The sequence below is a fragment of the Taudactylus pleione genome, unplaced genomic scaffold (assembly GCF_031769625.1).
Source record: "Taudactylus pleione unplaced genomic scaffold, aTauple2 ptg000835l, whole genome shotgun sequence".
Lineage (NCBI taxonomy): Eukaryota > Metazoa > Chordata > Amphibia > Anura > Myobatrachidae > Taudactylus > Taudactylus pleione.
This window is the reverse complement of record NW_028285237.1, coordinates 1653605-1666634: the sequence shown is the minus strand read 5'-3', so window position 1 is coordinate 1666634 and position 13030 is coordinate 1653605.

Below are 13030 nucleotides of genomic sequence, written 5' to 3'. Positions count from 1 at the left end.
AGACTGAGCATGTACAAGAATGCTCTAGATATATAGGAGTAAATTTACTAAAGTGCAGGTTTTTAGCAGTGGAGATGTTGCCCAAAGCAACCAATCAGATTGTAACTTTTATCTTCTAGAAGGTGCTAGATACATTTTATGTAGAATCTGATTGGTTGCCATGGGCAACATCTCCACCTAAAAACCTGCACTTTAGTAAATATTCCCCTATATGTCTAGATCATTCATGTACATGCTCAGTCTTCGCAATATAAAGATGCTGACTACAGAAAACCATAAATTGGATGACAACAATACATAAATATTCAAAGTAATTCCATTAGATGGTACAGTCAATGTGTTATCATGATGCTATAGCGCTACAGCGCTTTCTATTTAAACGATGTCAAAGATCATGGAATTAATTAGAAGGTCTAACATTATCCAGCATACAGAATAGTCTGTTCTACATTTGTATTCTGTAAATCAAGTGGAAGATTCCGAGTGAGTTGGCATATACTGTAATAATAGAACAGCTATTAGGCACATTTCCTGTGGAAATCTGGGTGGTTCTGAGAATTTCCATTATGAATGGTACATTTCCTCTTACAGAACAATATCCCTGATGATGATGAGATGCATTATATTAATAGGATGTATATTATTGTACTGTTCACTCCACTTGTATTTCTAACACACACTTACGGGTATGGACTTATATTGCGGCTTTCACAGCCAATGCTTTCCCCCAGGGCATTCAGTGGATGACAACCGCTGGTTCTGAGGCAGGATCTGAACACCCAGTGGGCAAAGGGTTGACTAAGATTAACCATCACTTAAATGGCGTTCCCAGTCTGTCTTCCAGATATGTAACGATGGAATTATACTATAATTTCCTTTAGGCCCCCATGACCCCCTGTTTCATATCAGAACCTCCTTTGTCACCCTTTTATTTACTTGTTGATTAAGATGTTAGTGTACTGGATTTAGCCTTCAGTGTACGTACAATGTTAAATATACATCATATGTAGATTAGTACATATACAGTCAGGTGCATAAATATTGGCGTTATACAGAATGTGGATACCAGCGCTACCGTATGCCTACTAGTGTTCTCGGAAGCAGCTGGACACAGAGTTGTCCAGACTCGAAAGAGGAGATAATAAGTTAAATAGTAGTATCCAGCGCTAACCTACTCTAATGGTGTATGGGAACGTTTTATGTCCAGTGGTGTAGTAGTGAATACAAGATGCGAATGACTATATAATGGGTTTATTAAAATGAATTTAAAGAATTCAAGGAGTCGCTTGTTATTCTTAAATAACGTTAAAATATGCAATATATAGCAGGTGTCCAATTTCAACACAATAAATGGGGATCAAAGTTCCTGAGCAGTGACACTAGTGGATGGATAAGAGAGCTCCTTTAGGGTGCCTCTTTCCGTAGGTCACCAATGGGTGTCTACGTGTTCCTAGGCCAAAACTGCAGGGTCCTTATTATGAAAAGATGTCTCTGGATAGGTGTGACACCTATATCAAGGTGCAGGTAACATAAGGTAACCCCTGTATAGGGTCCCTTTCCGTATAGCTCCCCGTGCCTACGTATCCCGGATATCACCTATCTGGTAGTCTGTAGTAAAAAGGATGGCGCTTGTATGCACATATGACGTGTCACGTTGTTATTGTTATATCCTCAAGGGATTTGTGATGGTGCAGGGTGTAGGTATACCCTCATGCAGGGCTAACCTCCCGTATGAGTAGCCATACGTGTCCTCACTCAATAGGTTGGTGTAGTAGAAAAAAGGCACAGTGTAGAACAATGTTTAAAAAGAGACAGGGGCGGCGTCCCGCACTCCTTCCCTTACCGTCGGTGCAGTAGTATACTGGTCGTAATGTGTTCTATCCCGTCTGGAACTGACTGCCGATCACTACTCTCCTCCACAGAGCCGGATGGGATGTCAGCGTGCAGGATTCTAAGGTGCGCCGGCGGGCTGCAGGTGTTTGTCAGGATCCTCTGTGATCCGTATAGGCAGCCTCCGGTGACTCCTTTCCTCTCCAGCACCTGTTGTTACGAGGGGTGTGTGCAGGCAGGCAGGCGGGCGGACACTCAGCCAGATAAGTAGATGATCTGTTACTGATGCCCGGACGTAGACTGTTCTATTGGTCTGCTGAGTAGCTGTGTGGTGCACGTGGTATCAACAACAACGCGTTTCAGCCTAATGGCCTTTTTCAAGTTGATATTCATTAGTCTCAATATGGTATATATCCCTGGATCCTCCAATCAGATCCTCAGTGGGCGTGTCTATCTGGCTCTCCTCCTTGGAAAAGCGTTTATGGTCTACAGGAATGTACCTGTAGTTGTTTTAAGTGTTCATACTTATAGGACATGAGTGTAGTTCTATAAGCAAATGAAATGATATATAGGCTTACAATGTTGTATATATAGGTTGAACCATAAATAAAGCAATGAAACAAATAAATCAATACCATGTATCAATTTCTGTATGCGTATGTAATAGAATCTTGTTTTATATGCATATATTATTGATGCATGTAGTGTAAGGGGAGGAATAAACTAAGATAATAAGGAAGAAAGCGTCAACACGCATATACATATATACACACATGGGTGCACACACACATATGGTGTACACATTCACATATGTACATACGTGCATTCATACATACGCACGTATATATATATATATCATATATACACACACGTACGGTCCATGTTCTTATGAAAGGAGCAGATTGGCAAAGCATCCAAGGAGAATCTCTCCTATAGGGAACTGTATTCTTATAATGTAATGCTCATACAATTGTTGGAATGACATCTTTAAAATTGATGTGTGATGAACACTCTGATTTATATGGTAGTGTGTAATAATGTTTATTACTTATATTAGTATCCAATAAATTTCAATTGATATTGAATATGTACTTATTGGGAACACCAGCCACAGCAAACACTCCTGTGGCCAGTGTCCCAGCCAAAGCACATACCCATATCCTATTGTTCTTGCCCAAATTTAATAAAACATTGTCCTAAATGATGGACCATCTATAATGTGTGTGTGTGTGTCTGCATTTATAATTATACTCACAGATCTATATGTATAAGTAACTCCCCATGTTGTTGTTATTTTTTGTTATTTTTATTTTTATATTTATTTTTTTATCAGTATGCTGTTGTTGAAATCTACATTCAGGTCTCTCGGTGCCATCGTTTTCAGATTGTATACCCACTTCATCTCCTGTTTATCTAAGTAATCCATGTGGTTTCCACCTCTCCAATTTCTACCTGGTTGTTCTATAGCTATAAAGTAGAGCGTTTCTAGGCATTTCAAGGAGGTACACGACTCCAATCCCATGGACCTCTACTTTATAGCTATAGAACAACAGGTAGAAATTGGAGAGGTGGAAACCACATGGATTACTTAGATAAACAGGAGATGAAGTGGGTATGTGAATGTGTACACCATATGTGTGTGTGCACCCATGTGTGTATATATGTATATGCGTGTTGACGCTTTCTTCCTTATTATCTTAGTTTATTCCTCCCCTTACACTACATGCATCAATAATATATGCATATAAAACAAGATTCTATTACATACGCATACAGAAATTGATACATTGAATTGATTTATTTATTTCATTGCTTTATTTATGGTTCAACCTATATATACAACATTGTAAGCCTATATATCATTTCATTTGCTTATAGAACTACACTCATGTCCTATAAGTAAGAACACTTTAAACAACTACAGGTACATTCCTGTAGACCATAAACGCTTTTCCAAGGAGGAGAGCCAGATAGACACGCCCACTGAGGATCTGATTGGAGGATCCAGGGATATATACCATATTGAGACTAATGAATATCAACTTGAAAAAGGCCATTAGGCTGAAACGCGTTGTTGTTGATACCACGTGCACCACACAGCTACTCAGCAGACCAATAGAACAGTCTACGTCCGGGCATCAGTAACAGATCATCTACTTATCTGGCTGAGTGTCCGCCCGCCTGCCTGCCTGCCCACACCCCTCGTGACAACAGGTGCTGGAGAGGAAAGGAGTCACCGGAGGCTGCCTATACGGATCACAGAGGATCCTGACAAACACCTGCAGCCCGCCGGCGCACCTTAGAATCGTGCACGCTGACATCCCATCCGGCTCTGTGGAGAAGAGTAGTGATCGGCAGTCAGTTCCAGACGGGAGAGAACACATTACGACCAGTATACTACTGCACCCACGGTAAGGGAAGGAGTGCGGGACACCGCCCCTGTCTCTTTTTAAACATTGTTCTACACTGTGCCTTTTTTCTACTACACCAACCTATTGAGTGAGGACACGTATGGCTACTCGGAAGGTTAGCCCTGCATGAGGGTATACCTACACCCTGCACCATCACAAATCCCTTGGGGATATAACAATAACAACGTGACACGTCATATGTGCATACAAGCGCCATCCTTTTTACTACAGACTACCAGATAGGTGATATCCGGGATACGTAGGCACGGGGAGCTATACGGAAAGGGACCCTATACAGGGGTTACCTTATGTTACCTGCACCTTGATATAGGTGTCACACCTATCCAGAGACATCTTTTCATAATAAGGACCCAGCAGTTTTGGCCTAGGAACACGTAGACACCCATTGGTGACCTACGGAAAGAGGCACCCTAAAGGAGCTCTCTTATCCATCCACTAGTGTCACTGCTCAGGAACTTTGATCCCCATTTATTGTGTTGAAATTGGACACCTGCTATATATTGCATATTTTAACGTTATTTAAGAATAACAAGCGACTCCTTGAATTCTTTAAATTCATTTTAATAAACCCATTATATAGTCATTCACATCTTGTATTCACTACTACACCACTGGACATAAAACGTTCCCATACACCATTAGAGTAGGTTAGCACTGGATACTACTATTTAACTTATTATCTGCATAAATATTGGGACATTGACAGAATTTTCATATTTTGGCCACTATTCACCACCACAATGGCTTTGAAATGAAACAAACAAGATGTGCTTTAACTGCAGACTTTCAGATTTCATTTGAGGGTAATTCAAATCAGGTGAACGGTGTAGGAATTACAACGTTTCTATAGGTGCCTCCCACTTTTTAAGGGGCCAAAAGTAATGGGACTATCAACTCAAAAGCTATTTCATGGACATGTGTGGGCTATTCCCTCGTTATTTCATTATCAATTAAGCAGGTAAAAGGTCTGGAGTTGATTCTAGGTCTGAAATTTGCATTTGGAATCAGTTGCTGTCGACTCTCAATATGAGATCCAAAGAGCTATCAGTGAAGCAAGCCATCATTAGGCTGAAAAATCAAAACAAACCCATCAGAGAGATAGCAAAAACATTAGGTGTGGCCAAATCAACTGTTTGGAACATTCTTAAAAAGAAAGAATGCACCGGAGAGCTCAGCAACACCAAAAGACATGGAAGACCACAGAAAACAACTGTGGTGGATGACAGAAGAATTATTTCCCTGGTGAAGAAAAACCCCTTCACAACAGTTGGCCAAATCAAGAACACTCTCCAGGAGGTAGGTGTATATGTGTCAAAGTCAACAATCAAGAGAAGACTTCACAAGAGTGAATATAGAGGGTTCACCACAAGATATAAACCATTGGTGAGCCACAAAAACAGAAAGACCAGATTAGAGTTTGCCAAACAACATCTAAAAAAGCCATTACAGTTCTGGAACAACAGCCTATGGACAGATGAGACAAAGATCAACTTGTACCAGAGTGATGGGAAGAGAAGAGTATGGAGAAGGAAAGGAACTGCTCATGATCCAAAACATACCACCTCATCAGTGAAGCATGGTGGTGGTAGTGTCATGGTGTGGGCATGTATGGCTGCCAATGGAACTGGTTCCCTTGTATTTATTGATGATGTGACTGCTGACAAAAGCAGCAGAATTAATTCTGAAGTGTTTCGGGCAATATTATATGCTCATATTCAGTCAAATGCTTCAGAACTCATTGGACGGCGCTTCACAGTGCAGATGGACAATGACCCGAAGCATACTGCAAAAGCAACCAAAGAGTTTTTTAAGGCTAAAAAGTGGAATGTTATGCAATGGCCAAGTCAACCCCCTGACCTGAATCTGATTGAGCATGCATTTCACTTGATGAAGACAAAACTGAAGGGAAAATGCCCCAAGAACAAGCAGGAGCTGAAGACATTTGCAGTAGAGGCCTGGCAGAGCATCACCAGGGATGAAACCCAGCGTCTGATGATGTCTATGCGTTCCAGACTTCAGGCTGTAATTGCCTGCAAAGGATTTGCAACAAAGTATTAAAAAGTGAAAGTTAGATTTAGGATTGTTTAGTTTGCCCCATTACTTTTGGCCCCTTAAAAAGTGGGAGGCACATATAGAAACCGTTGTAATTCCTACACCATTCACCTGATTTGGATGTAATTACCCTCAAATGAAGTCTGAAAGTCTGCAGTTAAAGCACATCTTGTTTGTTTCATTTCAAAGCCATTGTGGTGGTGAATAGAGACCAAAATATGAAAATTCTGTCAATGTCCCAATATTTATGCACCTGACTATACATAAACATCAATTTTATATATTATACAGTACTATAAATATAGCAATATGGTGGGACAGACAGGATCACCGGAGAAAAATGAAGAGAAGACCCCCAATGCTTCAGGGCTTATCATATGTTATCTGACATTGATATTTATATACTGAAAGCTATTAGTGCATACAGGAAAGGGTGCCAGAACCAAATTAGTATAATGTAGCAACAGGAAAAGAACAGCACTCTAATATCCAAAGAGAAGGGGGTGCAAAATCAAGTATTATAAGCATGAATGACTAGCAATAGAGATGAAAAATATATAAGCTAACAAAACACAGGCAAAACTACAAAAAGCGAGAAATTCAATTGTCCATGTCCATTGGGGCTAATGTTTCCCAAATTTTGGAGCCATTTGGCTTCCACGTGCTGTAGTGAATAGGGTTGGTCACTAGTGCCTAAATGTAGTGCTTTTTGGACTGTGCTGAACCTCTAGAGCAGTGATTCCCAACTTCGGTCCTCAAGGCACACTGACAGTCCTGGTTTTAGTGATATCCATAATTGTGCACAGATGGTTTAATCAAAATAACTGAGGCACTAATTAAGTCACCTGTGCTCAAGTATGGCTATCCCTAAAACCTGGACTGGTAGTGTGCCTTGAGGACCGTGGCTGGGAACCCCTGCTCTAGAGCCACCACTGTTCCAAACTCTCCCGATTTAAATGGGACAGTCCCAATTTTCCTGTCCTTTGGGCCGCAGTCGCCTGCCGCTGGTGGTAGTCAAGGGGTGTTTTTAGGGAAGGGGTAGGTGGCTGAGAGTGGAGCACTTCTAAAGCACTGGGCACATGCCTGGGTGATTGTGACCATATTCTGTGATATGTGATCATGGCCCTTTTCTGTGTACACGGCACCACTTTGCATATTGTCCTAACTTAAAAAGATGGGAGGTATGCATCAGTGGTCACAAGTATTTCTATGTGCCTGGGTTTTAGATGAAACTGTCTCAGGAATACTTACCTCTGTTGTAGGTGACCTTTATTTTTTTATTAGCTTCCAAATAATTTTCTGTGTAATATCATCTTAGCCAATAGGGAGCACTCAACCTTCTGAAATTTCACTTAAGGACCACCCTGGTTCTATTCTTCAGAATAAGTTTATTGGGTGAGAAGTGAAATTTAGACACACTGATGATAATAAATATTCCTTACCACATACATGTGAATAGATAGAAAAATAAAGCAATACTTGATGTGCTCTGTAATGCTTGGCATGGTGAGGCATTGGAGCAATCGGAGCCCCCACATATTGGAAATTACAGTGTATTTCCAGATAAATCCTCACAAAAGGATTTACTACATGGATTAAGCATAATGCAGTTTCTGGTAGGCACAAAACCTTCTGTGTGTCTTTGGTATGTGATGTTTTTATTTTAGTATGTGGGAATAAGTTAGATAAAAAGATTTGAAAATTGCAGCAGCATCCAATACTAACCCTAAATTACAATGTATTTGCATGAGGAAAGGCAGTCACAGTGTCTGTGTAGAAGATCCCATGGCATGAATTAAGATTAAAATTTAGCCTTCTGTCATCAGCAATTCTAGTTTAGGATTTATGAAGGTTCTCTGCTTGGCCATTCTATCAGGTTACTAAAATGAAGACTGAAAAGAAAAGATTGCCTCTCCCATGTTCAAAGCCGTATTGCATATTTCTTTACTTCTGATAAACTCCAGCAACCTTTACATATATATTTGTTATTGAGTTATTGGGGCCCTATTTATCAAATAATATTTGCGGGATAGTGTTACAGAGTGGGCGACGGTGCGGGTGGCAGAGGGGGCGAGGGAGCAGCAGGCTAGGCAGTAAGGTAATTTTACTAGTAGTTTACAGTTACTTTACAGTTCTACTGCTACTAATAATGCTGGCCTTCTGAGGTTTGCATACATCTCAATGCATACTTGTGCCCATGTCAGTTTGCCTCTTTCCACTTGGAAATACTTTCTTTTATCTTAGCTCTCTTGCCCAGCCTCACTTCCTTTATCTGCTTACAGTCTCCATTATTATTCAAATTCTGCACACATTTGATCCCCACTTTTAATCCACTCAATAACAAACTTGTTAATCTGCATACATATTTACCAACATTGTTCTTTCACCTGTATTTCTACAAATCTCTTGCGTTCATATTTCATTTATATTTCCAATTTTCAACCCTCTAGTTTACTTAACACCATGACTAGGTTTTCTTCAACTCCCTCCTTCACTCAGTCTCTACCTAATCCTCTGTTCAGCCCCCTACTTCCACCTTCATCCTTTCCCCCTTATCTCATCCACCTCCTCCTCCCCTTCTCCCCCCTCCTCTGTCTGCCTACTCTCCCCTCCTCTCTCATTACTCCACTTTCATCCTGTTCTACCACCCTTTTGTTCTACTACCCCACCACTAATCCCTCCTCCTACTCTCCTCTCCCTGTCACTTCACCCCACTGCCATCCACATCTCCATCCCTGCACACCTCCTACAGGTTCCCTTTCTAGCTCAGGTGCCCGCACCATCACTAAACTCTTCATATTGGTCCCCCAAATTAATCTTACCTCCACGCTACAGCAACCTGGATAATATTATTCACATCTCCCCCACAAACGCTATCTCTCTATCCTGTGCCCTCTGGAATGCCAGGTCAGTCTGTAACAAACTGGTCCCCACTCATGACCTTTTCATCTCCAACTCCCTACATCTCCTAGCCATTACTGAAACCTGGATTTCACCCTCTGACACCACTTCTCCTGCTGCTCTCTCCTCTGGGGGCCTCACCTTCTCCCACACCCCCCAGCCTGCGGGTCGCCATGGGGTGGTGCTGGGGTCCTTCTATCCGCCAATTACTCCTACCAGCTAATACCCTCTGAACCATCCCTTACATTCCCCACATTTGAGGTTCATGCTATTCGCCTCTTCCAACCAGTAATCCTCAGAGTAGCTGTCATTTACCATCCCTCTGGCTCTCCCTCCAAATTCCTTGACAACTTTGCTTCCTGGCTCCCTCACTTTCTCTCCTCAGACCTTCCCTCCATTATCCAAGGTGATTTTAAAATTCCTATTGACATTCAAACAGAATCCTCTGCCGCTAAACTCCTTACCCTCACCTCTTCCGCCAGTGGAGGAAATCGCGCTCTACGGCAGACTTCCTCCATTTCAAATTCATTCTCTCATCCTACAGTGCTGCCCTGTCCCTCTCCAAACAATCATATTTCAAGAACCTCATCTCCTCCCAGTCCACAAACCCCCAGTGTCTCTTTGCCACTTTCAACTCCCTCCTCTGCCCTTGTCCTCCTAGCCTCCCCTCCTCGCTCTCTGCCCTTGACTTTGCCACCTACTTTACATCTAAAATTTACATACGTGAGGACATCTTATCCCATCAGACCCTCAGCACTCCTGCCTCTCCCTTCCCTGACCACTCCTCCCCTTCTGTCTCACCAACTCTGACATCCTTCTCCCCTGTTTCTGGAGAGGAAGTCATGGCCCTCATCTGGTCCTCCCCTCCTTCCACCTCCCCCCTTGACCCTATCCCTTCCCATCTCCTCTGTTACCTGTCTCCCTCTGCCTGTTCCCATCTTGCCCACCTCCTCAATCTCTCCCTATTATCTGGCCCTGTCCCTTCTGCATTCAGACATGCCCTTGTCTCCCCCATTCTTAAAAAAACCTACCCTGGATCCTAACATACTCTCCATCTCTCTCCTCCCTTTTGCTTCCAAACTCCTTGAGCGTATTGATTACAACCGCCTTACCACCTTTCTTTCTTCCCACTCCCTCCTTGACTCATTTCAATCTGGCTTCCGTTCTCTCCACTCCACTGAAAATGCCCTCACAAAAGTCAGCAATGACCTCCTTGCTGCCAAATCCAAGGGCCATTACTCTCTGCACATTCTCCTTGACCTCTCTGCTGCATTTGACACTGTAGACCACCCTATCCTCCTGCAAATCCTTCACTCTCTTGGTTTCCATGGCATTGCCCTCTCCTGGCTGTCCTCCTACCTCTCTGATCATTCCTTCTCTGTCTACTCTCAGGACTCCTCTTCCCCCCCACTTCCACTAACAGTAGGAGTTCCCCAAGGTTCTGTTCTTGGACCTCTCCTTTTCTCCCTATATATGTCCTCTCTAGGTGAACTCATTAACTCTTTTGATCTCCAATATCATCTCTATGCTGATGATACTCAAATTTACCTTTCCACCCCTGACCTCTCCCCCTTGCTTCTTACCCATATTTCCAACTCTCTCTCTGCTATCTCTTCATGGATGTCCCAGCGCTTTCTTAAACATAACATGTCTAAGACTGAGCTGATCATCTTCCCACCCTCTTCCATTACCTCACTTCCCACAATTTCTTTATCTATTGATGGCACAACTATCTCCTCTATCCCCAAAGTGCGCTGTCTTGGAGTTATTCTAGACTCCTCCCTCTCCTTTAAACCACACATTCAGCACCTCTCCCAGTCCTGCCGCTTCCACCTAAAAAGTATTTCCTGTATTAGACCCTTCCTCACCCAGGATGCCACTAAAACCCTCATCCACTCACTGGTCATCTCCAGATTGGACTACTGTAACCTTCTCCTAGCTGGCCTCCCAGTCTCCCACCTCCCTCCACTACAATCGGTCCTCAATGCTGCTGCTCGGCTCATCTTCCTCTCCAGATGTTCTACATCTGCTTACCCTCTCCTTCAAGCCCTACACTGGCTCCCCTTCCCCTTCAGATGCCAATTCAAGGTTCTTACACTCGCCTACAAAGCCCTCACTAAATCCTCCCCCACATACATTTCTGACCTTCTCTCCCTTCACACTCCTGCCCGTCCACTTCGCTCAACAAATGCATGCCACCTCTCTTGCCAACTGATTACTTCCTCCCACTCCCGCCTCCAAGATTTTGCCCGTGCTGCTGCCTACCTTTGGAACTCTCTCCCTCTCTCCATCAGACTCTCCACCTCACTGCATATCTTCAAACGGGCTCTCAAGACCCACTACTTCATCAAGGCCTTCCAGCTCTCATCCTAACCCACATAATACTCTCTCCTCCCCATCTTCCCCTTCTGTGTCACGCCTGTCTGTCTGCCCCTCCCCTTTAGAATGTAAGCTCTCACGAGCAGGGACCTCTTCCCTCATGTGCTTCTCCTTACACTTTCTTCTACTCCTTACTCCTCTTAAGGGCACCTAACACATCTCTGCCAACTCCCTGCTGCTTATTGTGAGTGTTATAATCACTATTGCAGCAATGTATATAATGTCCTTCACTGTACTGTAAGTTACTTGTTTGTTTTTTGTTTTTTTTTGTTCACTTATTAGTTTTATGTACTATGTAAGGCGCTGCAGAACACTTGTGGTGCCATATAAATAAAGGATAATAATAATAATAATAATAATAATAATAATAATAATAATAATAATAATAATAATAATAGTATAATAAATAACATTTGCTGTTGGTGTAATTTCTAATTTTATTGAATCAGTAGTACATTGGGGTATATGAATGGGCATCTTAAGAGAGGAGGGGCCCCTCCTCTCTGCCCGGTGAAAGGCAGCCGACTGACGCGACGGCCATTTTCCGGCGTACTGTGCATGCGCAGTAGACTCTGGGCACTAAAGTGTGCCCGGAGTCTACTGGGCATGCGCAGAACACCGCGGTGGCCATTTACAGTGTTCTGAGCAGCGCTGATACCCGACGCGGGACCATGGACAGGTGAGTTTAAAATAATATGGGTGCAGGGTGTGTGGTGCGGGGCCCGTGTGCCCCACACACACTGCACCCATTTTAGATACGCCACTGGGTATCTGTGTGGGTTGGGCATGTATTGATCTCAGAGGAAGGATGTGAGGATACCTACTGAGGACCTTCCAGAAATGTTTTGGCAGAAAACAGCCAGTACAAAGAGTGCAGCAATGCTGGTCCAACCTCAGAAAGTTCCCAATCTAGTAGGAGATTGTTGAGGGTCCTTCCACCAGGACTTTTCCCTTTCCTTATAATGGCTGATGAAAGCAAAGCAGAAGTGACATCCGATACATCAATATGACTTTAAAAATGTGATTTGTATAATTTAATTTGGATACGATGAACAGAGTGCTATGAAAACCATGGGCTAACAGTAATAGAGTGTGAGCCAATGCAGCTGCGGGAATACATGTGAGTATTCCCGTATTTTTAAAGCAGCAATCATGTTAAGGCAATCTCAAGCTGGTTTTGCCTTTAACATGATTGCCGCTTTAAAAATACTGGGCTACTCGCATGTATTCCCGCAGTGGCGCGGCTCGCACTTTATTACATTTAGCCCCAAGTTTAAGTTAAAAATATTTTATTTCATATAAAAATATATCCACAGTGAGCAAATAACATTATGAGCAATGATCTGCATGGAGATAACTCTTTGTGCTTGCTTAATTGTATCATCCATAATTAAATAAGTTGTGGTAAACATTAAAGCTGAAGAGACATTTTCCAG